The sequence below is a fragment of the Cinclus cinclus genome, chromosome 10 (genome assembly GCF_963662255.1).
Source record: "Cinclus cinclus chromosome 10, bCinCin1.1, whole genome shotgun sequence".
NCBI classification, from domain to species: domain Eukaryota; kingdom Metazoa; phylum Chordata; class Aves; order Passeriformes; family Cinclidae; genus Cinclus; species Cinclus cinclus.
Window position 1 is genome coordinate 20760506 of NC_085055.1, and position 15844 is coordinate 20776349.

Here is a 15844-nt window from a genome sequence, read left to right on the forward strand (position 1 = left end):
GCCCAGAGCACTGAATGCCACATTCAGTTTTCCTTGAACTTCTCCAGGGATGGGGACTTCACCACGTCCCCATGCCTGACCATCCCTTCCGTGAAGAAATTCCTCCTGATGTCCAACCTGACCCTCCCCTTGAGGCTGTTTCTTTCTGTCCTGTGCAGGTGGAAGAAGGTGCCCCTGGCACCACTTGTGCTGCCTTGATGCAAGAGGCAAGACAAGCCCCCAAATTACCACTCCCAGCAGGAACTGCCATCCCTGGCAGGTGTTCCTGCAAGGCCTATGTCCTGCAGGAAAAAGGCACCTTTCTGTCTAAATCAGGAAAAGGGTTTAAGGCACAGGAGGGCAATAAAATTAGCAAGGGTGGGAGGATTGAGGGTTTTTTCTCCTTCCCCTTTTCCTCCCTGATCTCAGGTTATTGATAAAAATTTAGCAGCAGGAAGGGCACCTGATGCTGGCTGGAATAAAATCCTCTTACCAGGAACAGGAGGCTGCTGCCTCTGTGTCCCTTGCCTAGCGGAGCTCCCGCTTCCTCTGCTGCCGTGCATCCAAATGCCCAGACTTTCCAGGGAACAGCGCAGCTTAACCAGGATTGATTTATGCCCCCTCTATGGTGCTCTCTGGATGCTCGGAATGCATTTGTATCCCTGGTCCCTAACAAGTGCTCCTTGGAGCTGTGTTATTTCAGAAGGACTTTCCAGCGCCCTGGCACATTCCAGATCCTGCGCGGCACGCGGCCGATGACGGATTCGTCAGCGGAATCACCTCGCTGTCAAAACAGCAAAAGCCAACTGGCAAAGTGACATTTCGGGGGAATTCAGTTCCCTCTTTTTGGGATCCTCTCACTTTGTTTTATGTGTGGTATCTTCCCCTCCCTGCCTCTTGTTGGAAGGTCACTGCAGTGGGGGAAGGAAGTTGGTGTTAAAAGGAAAAACTTAATTTGATTTAGAGCAGACTTGGAGCTGCTCGGGAAGATTCCTGACAAGGGGACAGAGGATCAGTCATTTCTGAAGGTGTAGTGCAAACATGAATCCCTTAAAGCCTGTGTTGTACTCCAGTTCTTCCTCTTGCTCAGGAAGCACTTGGATTGTGGATATAATCTCTGAATTTCCAGAGACTTGTTGAAACTCTTCACTCCTTTGCTCACAACAACATAACACAACAGTTGCAATTAATTATGGATGCACTCAAGTCCAGACATTAGCTCACGCTGTTGGCTTGGCAAAGCAACTTAATTAATAAATAACGATGATGATGATGAATAAAGATGGGAATAAACAAAAGGGGCTCTATATGAGGGACGAAGCATGAAGTATTCATGCTCCAGGCTGTCAAAATACTTGTTCTGCTGAGCCCACCTCACTTGACAGCACTTCAGCACTTTCCATCCACCCCCAAGCTCCTGGTGGTTCCAGGACTGTATCTGGAGCCAGACAGGAATTCATCAGCTGTGACACCAGAAATGAGTTTGATTCAGGATCCTTGGATCAGCAGTCCATAAAACTGGGCAACTGGGTCAACACCTGCCATGGTGATGGTCGAGAATGGCCCTGAAACAAAGACAGGAGGTGGAGTCACCAACTGCCACATTCCCTGGACACTTTCATAGAAACACGGAACCAGCGAGGTTGGAAAAGACCTCCAAGATCTTCCAGTCCAACATTTAATGCAAAGTCCTACCTCTAAGGAAACTCCTTCAGAATCATTTAGGTTGGAAAGCCTTCCAAGATCACTGAGCCAAACTGTTCCACAGTGCTGTCAAGGCCACCACTGACCCATGTGCCCAAGTGTCAAATCCACATGGCTTTTAAAGTCCTCAAGGAATGGGGTTCCCACCACTGCCCTGGGCAGCTGTGACAGAGCTGGACAACCCTTTTGGAGAAGAAATCTTCCCAATATCCAACCCGACCCTCTCCTGGCACATTTTGAGGCCGTTCCCTCCCCTCCTGTCCCTGTTCCCTGGGAGCAGAGCCCGACCCTCCTGGCTGTCCCCTCCTGTCAGGGAGTTGTGCAGAGCCACAAGGTTCCCCCTGATCCCTGTTTTCTCCAGGCTGAGTCCTTTTCCCAGCTCCTTCCAGTGCTCCAGGTCCTTCCCTAGCCCCATTCCCTTCCCTGGACACACTCCAGTCCCTCCATGGAAATGTCAGAAGGTTTTGTTTGTACCAAACCCTGGGCACCACATCCAGGCTGTGCCCTCTCCGCTTTACCTCCACTCTTTAGATGTATCAACACCCACCTGGGACACCACATTTCCAACACTGACAAGTTCCAGGTTTGGAGGAAGCTGTATCTGAAAGGCTGCTGACCCACTCCAAGGATATTCCAACCTCCCTGTCCTCTCAAACCATGCTCACACTCCCGTTCTTTGTCCCCACTGAGCTCTGCTTGGGAATGGTGTGCTATTCCACCACACCATTCCCAGGACAGATGGGAAGAGTGAGCAGCATCACACCATGGATGACACAGAGCAGGGAACGGGCAGAAGCTCTGCCACGCTCAGGGCACTTAAAAGAGGCTCAGAGTGTCCTGAAGGGATTTATTTTAGACCACACCACATTAACCACCAGTAAAGAAGAATCAGAGGCTCCTGCTGCTCATTCTTTTCTGGCCTCCAGACCCCAGCTCCTTGTTATATTTGTCCTAACGGAAGTATCGACCTGAATGGGAATGATTGATGAGGGAAAACACTGAGCTTAACTGAGCTTTTCTTCCCTTCAAAAAAGGACTTTCAGCAGGAGCTCCAGTTCAGAGGTGTTTCTTAGAATGACATAACCTCACTGCATTTCCCCATTCATGAAGATAACCTGAGAGGGACAAGACATTTCCCCTTCAAAGATGAGGTAACACTCACTGAATCCTTTGTGGAGACTTTTGGGTTTACTTCAGTGGGAAATTCAGTGTTTGAGGATGCAAGCCTCAGCTTGCAAAACCAATGGCGTAAGAACACCCAGGCTAAATGCTGAAAATCACAGGAAAAAGCCCACCAGGAGAGAAGCTTGCAGCTGGAAATGACTGCAGTTCCCTCCTTTTTAATGTTTTTCACCATCACCACTGTTGTCAGTCATTGTTAGGTATTAAATTGCATAAAATACAGGCCCTTGGAAACAAACATCAGTGCTTATCAGCCTATGTCAAAAGTCAATTTTTTCTTTACAGCAATTTCGCCTGGAAATTACTTCTGGGGAGCTGCTCACTGCAGCTCAGCCCTGAGCTCCAGAGGCACAGGGAGAGGAGCCACCCTCTTCTCCCTTCTCCCCAGATCCTGCAGGCTGGCTTTAGAATCATGGAAAGGGTTGCTTTGAGAGTGACCTAAAAGTTCATCTCATTCCATCCCCTGCCCCTTCCACTAGACCAGGTTTTTCCAAGTCCCATCCAAGTTGGTCTTCACTTAAAATCTCCTGTCAGGTTTGACTTTTATTTTAAAATGTTGAGGACAGGTCATGTGTGAGGTCTAAATTGCTAAATTAGCACCCACAGTCACAGGCATAGGAAAATAAAAGATCTTAGGGGATTTATACTGTTAATAAACCCCAGTGAGTGTGTGCCTGACAAACAGATTGTGAATTAACCTAATAAACAACCAGATAAATTGCATCTGGGTTGAAATTGAAAGAGTAGAGATGGGTTGAGCTGCCTGCTGCCTATGGAATGACGATGGATATTATTCCTTTATGGTATCAGCATCCACTGCCTGGGACACACAAATGGGTCACTTGCAAGGTTCTGGGTTTCCACCATTTCTGTGTGGTCCAGTTTTACATCAGCTCCTCACAGAGCTCAGGAGCTGGAAAATCCAGACCAAACTTTTCTTGTCAGCTTTGACAGAGATGGAGGTTCCATTTTTCTTCCAAAATGGAAGAAAAGGTGGAAATGTTGAAATGTGGTATCATTAGTGAATCGACTTTTATTCAAGCTCCAGAAAATGCTGCCTTAAACACAGTGAGGTTGGAAATGTCCAGGTGAGTAGGTTCATGTAAATAGAACCATGGAATGGTTTGGGTGGGAAGGGACCTTAAATCCCAGCCAGTCCCACCCCCTGCCATGGGCAGGGACAACTTGCACCATCCCAGGTTGCTTCAAGCCCCCTCCTACCTGGCCTTGGACACTTCCAGGATGCTGAGAGCTGCACCCAGGTATTTAAAATGCTGAAGGGGAGTGTTGAGGAAGGGAGTTCACCAGGTTTTCCTGCAGCCTGCTCCAGATGTGGCAGAGCATCTCCTTTCCCTGTCCATCCAACACCCCAGGGCAAATGAAACCTTTGGAAAGCAATCCCAGACAGGAGGCAATGTGTGAGGACACACATTATTAGCCCTGCTCCAGAAACCTGAGGTCACTTAGCCACTGTCCCAAAGCTTAACCTTGACCTTATGACTACTGGCTCCAGATGAAAAGCCTAAATGGGATATTTTGGAAACAGCCTGTAGCCCTTCCTTCCTCACTATGCAGACATGGAGCAGCAGACCCTTCAAACACTAAATACTCCTGTATAATATAATAAAATAAAATAAAATAAAATAAAATATAATATAATATAATATAATATAATATAATATAATATAATATAATATGATATATGATATGATATGATATGATATGATATGATGTGATGTGATGTGATATAATATAATATAATATAATATAATATAATATAATATGCAGTATATACTTGTCTTTTTGGCTACTGCTGCCTTCCCACCCTCAAAGCCAAACCCCACATAGCCTTATGTCCTTCTCACAGAAAGTGGAGTAATGTCCTTTACTAGCCAACAACTCCCTGGCATCATCGGGGTCTCAGTTTTTGACAGAACAACCCAACTATAATGTTTTCAAGGTGAAGACCTCAGAGGACAAGCGGAGTTGTTGGCCCTTTGTGGTTACTGAATATTTCCCAAAAATCCACATCACCACCCAAAAATACCCCTCACAGCAGAATTTTTTGGCCTGAGGATTTAGGATGAGCCGCGGGTGTATTGGACCTGGCCTTGGCTCCTTGATCTGATGCTGTCTTTCCATGTAACCTTGGGGAAAACACTTAGTGTCTGATAATTAGAGACTCTTAAACTGGTTATTAGAGATTCTTAAACTCATGAAGGCGTTATGAGATGGTCAAGGTGGAGTGGAGGTGGAAGAGTCTCGAGAAGTACGTAAACCAGATTGATTTGAAAATCAATGAGATGCTTTCAAAAAATGAAATGCCTTTGATCCTCTGGCAGCCTCACCACATCTCCTGGATCCCTGTCTGTAACAGCAGAAGCCAAGGAGCAAACAGGAGACTTCATTCTTCTTGTAATGTTCATAAAATTCATAAAATCGTCCCTGAACTGAAGGAGACTGGCCTTGTCCCTGCAGTGACCCCTCAGCAGGAGGAAAGAAGGGGTTGCACAGGCCCAAGGCACACTTGCAGAAGAACCTTTGCATCTTGTCCCCCACCATGGGGACAAGCAGAGCCCACCCCTCAGGTTGTGCCATCTGCTCTGCCAATAACCTTAATTAAAAATAATTAACTAACTCGCTGCCAATAACCTTAATTAAAAATATTAATGCTAGAAATGTGTGCCTGGAAAGTCTGCAGCTCCATTCTGCTTTCCCTCCTGTTTCTGGGTAATTGCAATAATTCCTGTGTCCTGGGGAGGATCACTCCCCAGGGCCTGCCTTCCCGTGCCTCCAAGTGCAAAATCCTTTATTATTTTCCAGGTTGGCTCTGCCACCAAGGTGGTAGCACTTCATTAGGAAGAGGGTGAATGGATATCAGGCAGAACCCATTCTGTACTGGGAACAGGGCCATGCACAGGAGCTGCTGCTGAGCTGCTCATCCAGGAGCTCCCCATGTGCTGGGAGGGGAAGGAGCAGAGGATACACATCTCCCTTCCCTGCCCTGGCAGCAGGAGATGGAGCAGGATATTTCCCAGCAGCAGGCTGTCCCCTCTCCTCCTCCTCCAGGATCAGCTGGAGCAGCAAGGAACATGCAAAGGAGCAAAGAGGAGACAATCTGGCTCCAAAATGCAAAGGTTGGGGGAAATGCTGAGGAAAATGCTGCTGCTGCCCCTCTGGAAAAAAAGTGGGATGAGCTATTCCACATGGGAATCACTCCAATTGAGGAAACACCAGGTGGAAAAGAGAGGAGTTGCACATGCATCACACTTCTAACTTCCTACTTGTGCAAGAAACAGCATCCTCCTTGCTGCCATGTGAGGTCAGGATCTCAGCTAGGATAAACCTGGATGTTTCACTGCCTTTGCCTAATTCTCTCCAAAAGACTTCTGAAAGCAGCAACCCAAACCTACTCCTGCTTCCCAAATGCCTCTTCCCTCCCAGAACATGAGCCCCCACTGGTGCAACACAGCAGCAGGGGGAGTTTTGTATGCAGAAAGATTTGAGAATTTTTAACTGTGGAAAAATATGGAGAAGCAAATTTATAAAATCACTTCCCTTAATCCAAGTTTTGAATCCTGTCTGAGTCCTTTACCTCTGATCCATCTTTTCCCAGTATATCCTGCTCTCAACACACATCAGAAAAACAGAACATGCCACTGAGTTTTTTCCCTTGGGCTTTCTACCAGGAACCCCAGGGCAGCCAGGGAGACCCAGACCCAGCTCACTGCTGCAGTCCCTGCAGGGATCTCCCCATTTCACAAAACCCCAGGATGCTTTGGGTTGGAAGGGACTTCAAACACCATCTCATTCCATCCCGTGCCATGGGCAGGGGCACTTTCTACTGTCCCAGGCTGCTCCAAGCTCCATCCAACCTGGCCTTGGACAATTCCAGGGATCCAGGGGCAGCTACAGATGCTCTGCTTTGGGTGTTGTCACTCCAGACAGCCCCATTTCCACCCGTACAGGAGCCAGGCAAGCAGCCAGTCCTAAGGACAAGCTGAGTTTCCCTCTGCCAGCTGTGTGGCTCTTGCAGGAGAGCGTTCCCAGGTACAACAAACAAATAAATAAATAAATACATAACTGATAGCTTAAATTAATCCCTGTTCTCACCCACCCCTCCGTGCCAGCCAAGCCCTCAGTGCTTTCTAGTGGGGGGAGTTAATTCCCACACTGGCAGCAGATATTCCATGAGTCCTGTCAGGATGTGACAAGCCCTGGTTCCGGTGCCATCCTTCCCATTGGAGCATTCCCTCCTGGCATTGCTGTCACCTCGCTCCGTGATGAGCCCGTGATGAGCACCCCAGGAGCCGTTCTGATGAAGTTCCCCCATTCACAGGAACTTTTGTCTGCTTTATTACATTATGTATTCCTTGGAGACAGGCTGGGAAAGTGGGAATGATTAGTGTTCCATTTGCAAACACATATTCCTGAGTGCAAAGTGATTGCAGAGTGTGTGCCCCTATAGCTTTAGGTAAGGCTGTGCTTAGCTCCACAAAGAACAGCAGTGTAAGGTATGGAAAATCTCATTCCCTATCCTTCCTAATGTGGTGGGGTAAGAATTGTGGTGAAATCACATTTTTTTTCCCGCTTTATTTTTGAGTATGCTTTCACTTGGGAGAAATTTTTGTCCCAAATGTTCTGAATTTTTCCCAGAGATGTGGAAATATTTAGGGGGCAGCAATTCCTCAGCAAAATGTTGCCTTATGGTACAAGAACCTCCCACCAAGAAGAGTCACACAGAGCCCCAGAATGGGTGAGGCTGGAAGGGACCACAGTGGGTCCATCTACCCCAGCAGGGCCATCCCAGAGCCCATGGCAGAGATTGTGTCCAGACAGCTCTGGAATACTCCCAGGGAGGGAGGCTCCACAGCCTCTCTGGGATCTGCTCAGGAAAGTTCTGCCTCATGTCCAGGTGGAACTTCCCGGGCTCAGTCCCTGCCCATTGCTCTGGTGCCATTGCTGGGTCCTGCTCGGAGCCCTCCCTGCAGACAGGGACAGAAAGGGACACCCAAGGACAGACAGGGACACCCAGGACTGAGTGCCCCTCTCAGCTGGGGCTCCTCTCGAGGCTGAACAGCCCCAGCTCCCTCAGCCTTTCCTGGGCACGGAGATGTTCCAGGCCCTTCAGCATCTCCACAGCCTCCGCTGGCCCCGCTCCAGGAGCTCCATGTCTCAGCAGAAATTAAATCCTGCACATTGGCAATGCTTTCCCTCAGGAAAATTTCCTTCCTTGTGAAGATCCAATGTAACACTGCTCTGTGACAAGAGTCACCAACTCCGCGGGATCCTGAGGCAAAACATCCAATCTGTGCCGTTTGTATTAACTCATTACATCCAACACAAATCCCTTTCTCCCTGAGTACCTTAAGGAAAAGCATTCCTGGTCTGAAGAATCAGCTTTGCAATGTATTTCCAGGAGCTATTTTCTCTACAAACTGCAGCTTGAAAATTGTGCAGTCCTCACCCCTGGAACACCAGGCTGACAGTGGGCTATCCCCACGTGCTCCCTCAGGAGACAGGCTCACGGAGCCCTGAGAGCACAGCAGGAAAAGCTGGAATAGGAATGTGAGGTGAGAGCAGCTTCTGTGGCTGTTCTCAGCTTGGCCAGCAGCTCCCACAGCTCCCAGAGCTGTTCCCACGGGCTCACTTCCTCAGCAGGAGCAGCAGAGCCGTGCCACATCCACAGAGCTGTGTCTTTGATCTTCAGGATCCTGTGAATACCGAGCTTGGGATTTGCATTTTTCAGGAGCAGAGGTACAACAGCTCCAGATGCTTCTTAATCTCTTCATGTTACAGCTGCAAAAATGCAGGTGAGCTCCTCGAGCGAGCCCTAAAGAGCAGTGAAAGCCTGACACCATCTTCAGAAATCTTGTTAGCCCCAAAGGTCGAAGTCCCCAGGTCTGGGTTATTCTTTTCCCATTACATTGGCTCTGTACCAGGGTTATATTTTTATTTATATTTAATGCACAAGCAAAGTTGGCCGCATATTGCTAGAACACCCCACTTTAAGGAGGCTGAGAAAAGAAAAGAGGGAGAATCCGGCTTCCCTTTGAATATTCTTTTTATGGAAGAAGAAGCCATCGTGGTTTCCATTTGTTCCCCTTTAGTGCAAAGGCCCTTGCAGCCCACTGTGAGCAAGACCCTGCAGGTATTGTGGTCTCCAGGTCCTTGATCCCCTTTCAGCAACTGGAATTTAACCACTCCATTTCAAACGTGCCCCAAACCTGCTCAGTATTCCAGAGATGACAACAGCACCTTTGAAGCAGCAGCCTTTAGGAACAGGAAATGAGGACAAAACAACAGTTCTTTTCTGTGGAAGAAGTTATTTCCGACATCCCTGCTGTGGCTTTGGGGGTTACAACCTTTGGACCATGGTTGGGGGACCTTGGAAGCAGCTCCCACTGATCCCCAAGGCAGCTGCCAGCATTTTGCAAGATTAATTTACAAATTATCCATCACCAGCAATCCCAATGATTTAATTAGACCCAAATTACTTTACGTCTTCAAAAACATCACAAATCTTGCTGGAAGAGATCCTGTGCATGTGTACAGACTTGCCAGCAAGGAATTGTTTCCTCCTGCCAAAAAGTGCGGGAGCACAGCATTCCTGGCCCCTGTGGCTGGTGGGCAAAGCCAGCGGAAGATTCCAGTGCCTGCCTGGACCGGAGCCTGCGGTAAAAGGGAGTTACAGCCTTCATCCTCCTCCAGCAGAATCCTCCTCCCAGCACGCTCCCCGCAGCCTCGCCGGGAGGTTTCGGCTCCTCGCCGGGAACGGGAGAGCAGCAAAGGCAGCAGAACTTACTCAGTGCCTCAGCCAGAAACACAACAAAGCACTTGAGGGCTCCCTGATTTGTTCCAGACAGGGCTGGCCGCCGCAGAGCTGCTCAGCCCCGGTCCGTGCCAGAGAACACAGATCCATAAAACTCCACAAGCCAGGAGCTGCTCCAGCCGCCGGCAGCGCCGGGGTCACGGTCCGAGCTGGGTGGGCTCCTGTGAGCAGCCTCTGCTTGTCCTGCTGGACTCCTCCAAGTATCCTCTCCTTGTCCTGTGGGCTCCTGGAGCAGCCTCTGCTTGTCCTGCTGGACTCCTCCAAGTATCCTCTCCTTGTCCTGTGGGCTCCTGGAGCAGCCTCTCCTTGTCCTGTGGGCTCCTGGAGCAGCCTCTGCTTGTCCTGCTGGACTCCTCCAAGTATCCTCTCCTTGTCCTGTGGGCTCCTGGAGCAGCCTCTCCTTGTCCTGTGGGCTCCTGGAGCAGCCTCTGCTTGTCCTGGTGGGCTCAGTCCAGCCAGAGTGCCTCCAAGCACAGGGAGCCTGGGAAAAGCCTCGGGAACAGCTGCAGGACTGCAGAGAACAGGCTGATGAGAGACTGGGGCTCGTGGGGCCGCTGAAACAATTAACAGAAATCCGAGCCCGGTGGGAACAGGGCTAATGCCAGGATTATTCCCTGGCAAATCGTGCTAGAGGCAGGCATTTATCTGAAAGCTGCACTGGGATGGTGCAGGCAGCTCCCGTTCCCAAAGAACCCTTCCAGGCACCTGCAGGGTGAGGTTTACAGAGGGGTGTCTGCCCTGTGGGTGACACATTTGTCACTCGTGTCTCTCCTCCCTGCCTGGGGAAACCTTGATAAACTTCAGTGCCATGAAAACCAGGATGGTTAAAAGCACCCCTCAGCTTTACATGTGGGTTCCTTCAGGGAAATGGAAGAATAATAACATATCCAAAAGGTGGCAGGACACCCAGAACGTTGTTCATGGGGTGAAATAGGAAAATAAACTTGGAGGTAAACGCTCCATCCTCTGCCTTGGAAAAAAATCAGAGGTGCTGCTTTATCCCAGTCTTGCCAATTGCTGAAGCTGGGGCTGCTCACCTCTGGAAGTGTTCCAGACCAGGTTGGATGGGGCTTGAAGCAACCTGGGGTAGTGGAAGGTGTCCCTGCCCATGGCAGGGGGTGGGACTGCATGGGCTTTAATGTTTGTTGCAACCCAAATCCATCTGTGATTCCATGTAGCCCTGGATAAATACAGAGAAAACAGGGGAGGCCCTTTGGGAGAAAGGGTGGATTTGAATACATATCATAACTTCTACAATACTATTTGGTTTGTTAAAGAGGAAGAAGAAAGGCCAGGGAGACACAGGTGTGGAGACCCAAATCCAGCTCCAGAGGACCTGGAAGAGGAGCAGATGCCAAGAGGGAGCTCGTGTCCCTAACTGGATCAATCCAGGCAGAGCTGAGCCAGCCCTGCCACAGGCACACACCACACAGCCAGGAGAGGCTGCTCTGCCCAGGCAGGCTCACAGATCCTGGATTCCTTTCCCATCCTCATCCTCAAAGGCACTTCATCCCCTGCAGCTGGTGATATGCCTACACTGGAAACATGGACATCTGGGAGAAATTCAGCCAAATTCCCTGAGCACTGTATTCCAGAGCTGAGCCTTAGGAGGCAATTCTGTTAGGGAGAACTCACTGCAGCTTGTAAATAGCTGAGTACAGTCTGTTTTCTCAAAAATCCATAGGAAATCTAGCTTCACACACTCCTGCTTCTGCTTCCAGCTGTGTTTGGGAGTAGGGAAGCCTCTGGCCACCTGAGCTCTGCACCTTGGAAAGACCTTGTGTGCCCGAGTCATCCCAGCCACGGAGAAAGGCCACGTTGGCAGCAAAACATTTGCAGGCAGCTGCAAACCTACTGACCTCCAGAGTCCTGGGTCCTGCCTCACTCTTTCCCATTTTTTTTCCTTCTGTTTTTTAATCAATATGCCTCGTGTGATAGATCAAAGGACTTAAAAGCCAAGGGAAGGCGCTCCAGACCTTGGCAGGAGCAGGGAATGAGACAGCCAGTCCCGCCCATGCAGGCAGCCCAGAGGGGCTGCAGATATTCATTTAAAAATCACATTTTAAGGTTTGAACAGTGCCATTTGTTTCAGCCTTTCATTCTCAGCTCTTCCATTTTCCTGTTCAGTCGCAAGGAAAGAGCCCCACGGCCAAGAATTCCCACCCAGCTCCAGATCCATGGGCTTCGGATGCTCGGCTGCTCCATCCCTGGCTGCCTCCTGCACATCCCCAGTGCTCAGTGAGAGCCACCGTGCAATTAATTCTCTTGCAATAATAGGGCAGCACAAATTACTAAGCAGACTCTTGTAGCAATAAAAATATAATATACTGAGTCTGACTTGCAAAGTCCCAGCACTAAATGTCTCTCTTTTGGAGGACTTCCATCTTTATATTCCTGCTTGCTTTTTTTTCAGCCTAATATCAGTCTTACTTCCAGAGCATTCATCCTCAAGCTATAAATTCCTTGTGTGAGCCATGTCAGACCCAGCAGTCCCTTGGTTAGATTGGGAACATTGAGTTTCATCCATCCAAGTCTTGGCTCATGCCCAGCAGGGAGGTTTTGCTCTTCCAAGACACTGGGAGGAGAGAAAAAGGTCCTGCCAGGATGATGGGTTCCTAGGATGGATGTAATGGAGAAAACTACAGGAAAGACACAACTGTGGAGGGCCCCAGCCTAGAAATCGCTGCCACAGCAAGGCTGGGTGGCACTTAATGGCAGTAGGGGATGGGAGAGGGCAGGTCCAAGGAAAAGGGAGTGACTATTCCAGGGGAGGGCTCAGCAGGACTTCCAGGTAAACTGGAGGGCTCCCAGCAGTATCGGGGCTCTGGCAGTGCCTGGAGGGGTAACTCCCTTCCACCATCCCTCTGTGAGGTTCACTGGAAAAACTACAAACTGCTGCAGCCTGCCTGGGCTCAAGGGATGTTTTAGTCAGGGCTTTGGAACCCTGTGGTTTGCTGAAAGTTCCATGCTTTACCCAGCTGGCCTGGGCTCCCAAAACATGCCACGGTGTCCTCATGCTCCTGTCTGCAGGCACAGGGCTCTGGGATCAGTATTCCCTGATGACAAGCCATATCCCACTTTTCTTTCCACTTTGGCACAGCCATCTCCAGAGAAGCCACCTGTGTGTTGTGCGTGTTTGCTTTTGCACCTACTGGTCCCCAGAGCCTGCAGAATCCTCACCTCCAGCCTGACCCTGCTGAGCAGGTCTTGGACAAGGCTCACCTTCCAGATTCAGTCTTTGTTTGCCAATTCCCTATAAATTCACGTTCCCGTGGTTCAGCTTGTTTCCTCCTCCCCTCTCTGCTCTGTGCCTCCCATCCCTCAGTTCTGACATGACATTTCCCTCCCCAGTACTGCTGAATTCCTCAGAGCCCCATGGATTTAACCATAACAGGTTTTCCATGTCACACCAATGGGCACCAAGTCCTTGGAAGCTGAGCAGAGATCCTCAGTGGGACTTCTGAGCAAGACCCAAGACAAAAGGAAGGGATGTTCCCCTGTGGCCAAGCAGGGAAGGTGGGGTGTTCCCAGATGGGGTATTCCCAGGTGAGGTGTTACTAGGTGGGATGTTCCTTCTGGCAGCACATCCGTGCACAGAACATGGACCAGTCTATGCTTTGGGTGAAAAAATGGACTTTTCAAAACTCAAATGAACATGCTCTTCAAGTAAAGTCCCTGGAAGTGAAATTCTGATGAGGCTTCAGCACCCTGGTGCCTGCAGACAGCCTCCTGCTCAATTCACTGCTCTGTCATGCTTGTTACTGGGAAATGAATTCCCTTCACACTGACATTTCATAGACTTCCTGATCCAGCACATAATGAACACCCCGCCAGCCCTGGCAGCCTCTTGCCAAACTAACTTTTATTACCTGTTTTCTCATTATTGTATTTAAATTTTCTGGTCTGTTGTCGCTGTGGCTCTTTTTTTTTTTTTTTTTCCTTTTCTCCTTAAAAGAGAAAGAGCAGGGTAAGATAACAAATTTCCCCAGCGGGGTCCTGCACTGGGAAGCACAGATTCCCAGTGTCCCAGCCAGCCCTCGGGGCTGCCCAGGATGAGGCAGCAGCACTTGCAGGCAGCTGCAGAGTTTGGAACAGGGATAAATGATGCAGTGCTGAAGCACCTTGCCAGCATTAAGCTCACAGCAGTGCTGGCTGTGTGATCCTACACCTTCCTGACCCGGGGCTAATCACATCTCTGCCATCAGCAGGGCACTTACACCTCATATTCCTGACATTAGGATGACTTATTCCACACTTTTAGACTTATTTGCTTTCACTCTCCTACAGTGTGTAACATAAGAGAGTGGCAGTGCTCAGCGGTGGCTCCCGGGCATTAGAGCTGAAAGACTCCTAATGAAAACCTGGAGAAGCTGGAGAATCATCCCTGCAGCACTCCAGCTGCAGGCTTGAGCACTAAGTTGGCTGCTGGCCCCTGCTGGCTTTATTTTGGGCTACATGCACCCCTGAGCACGTTCCTCTGGGCTGGGAATGGGCCTGAGGAGCCCAGCAGCAAGTGGGATCATCCCTCTGGGATCATGGCCATCCAGTGGTCACCTCCTCAGCTGACCTTTCCCCCTGGTCTAGAACATCAAATAAGCAGAACAGACCACTCTGCAACACCACGGCAGGAGCCTGAGACACCTGAAATAACAGAGAGAAGTGACAAGTGCTCCCAAGAGGGGTTTTCCTTCTTTCCCTGCTTGACACTTCACTGCTGTCTTCTCTGCAGAAAAGTCTGATGCCTCTGCACCTTGTCTAATCTCCCTTAAGAAAACCAGAAGCCTCATTGGCAGAGGAACCTGTCCTCTTAAGCTTTTAAAGGGCCACGAATGCAGAGATTAAAAAAACCAAAAACGCAATGAGCAGCACAAAGTGCTGTGTGCAATTTCTCTGTTAACAATCAGACACCGCGGTAGGAAATAGAAACCTCCCAATGTGAATAAATATCTCATTTTCCCCTCCTTTTCCAGAAGAATGGCTAGAGCACATCCCATGGGAGGTCTGTCAACCTGGACACCCAGTCTGAGGGACCCTGCAAGGGGCAATGTGCAATTATGTGTTTAATTATGAAGTATCATCTTCATTTGAATATTCCCTCTGCTACTCTTGTTGTTCAGCCCCTAATTCTTGTTGGATGGGGCTTGGAGCAACCTGATCTAGTGGAAGGCATCCCTACCCACAAAAGGGGTAGAATTGAATGAGATTTAGGTCCCTGTCAACCCAAACCATTCTGTGATTCCTCACATTCAAGTTCTCCCCATGTTGCTGCCTCTTGCTGCTCCTCCCAGTGCCTTTCCCAGCTCCTGAAAGTCCTTTTTGAGGTGGGTGAGTGGAACTGCACAGAGCAGACAAGTCACAGAGCCCTGGCTGTGGTCTCTGTTCTACTCCCTGATCCTTTCCCACTAAACCTTTCGATTTTGGAGAGCTGCAGAGCTGTGCCGTGCCATTCCCATAGAATAATTTAGGATGTTCCTGGGGAGTGAGAGCCCAGCTCAGAACTCATCATTTGCACTGAAGTGACAAGTGCCTGTCCCAACTTGCATCCCGGTCTTTCTCTGCATTGGATTCTCCAGTTTATTCCTGGTCACTCCATCCCATGAGGTGCTTCCCTTCCTGACCACCCTTTCTTAGCAACACCTACCTTTCCATTCCATCTTGACTGAACTTCCAGACCTTTAATGGACACAGGGAACCAGGAACAAGCTGCAGGCACACAGATCCCTGCAGGGCACCATTCCCTCCCCTGCCCAGGGAGCCTTCCTGCCTTTCAAGCACTTATCCATGGCATGACCTTTCCTCTTAGCCCACAGGGGCTTAGTATCCTTAAGCTGCTCTGCTGAGGAAAGTGATCAAAAGCCTCCCAGAAATCTAAGTGGATTTTTGTCCCTTGGATTTACCTTGTCTACACGCCCTGCGATGCCTTCCAAGATTCCTGAAGAGATTTGTGGAGCCTGATGCCTGCCCTTTACAAAGTATATCCTGTCCCACTTATCCAGGCACCTGTTGATCCTGTCTTTCCTTTCTCCCAGTTATCCCAGTTCAAGTTTCCAACTCTCTGGACCTCCATCAGTTGTGCCACGGGAAATTTAGATTAGATATTAGGAAAATGTTTTACATGGAGAGGCTTGTAAAGTACTGGCACAGCTG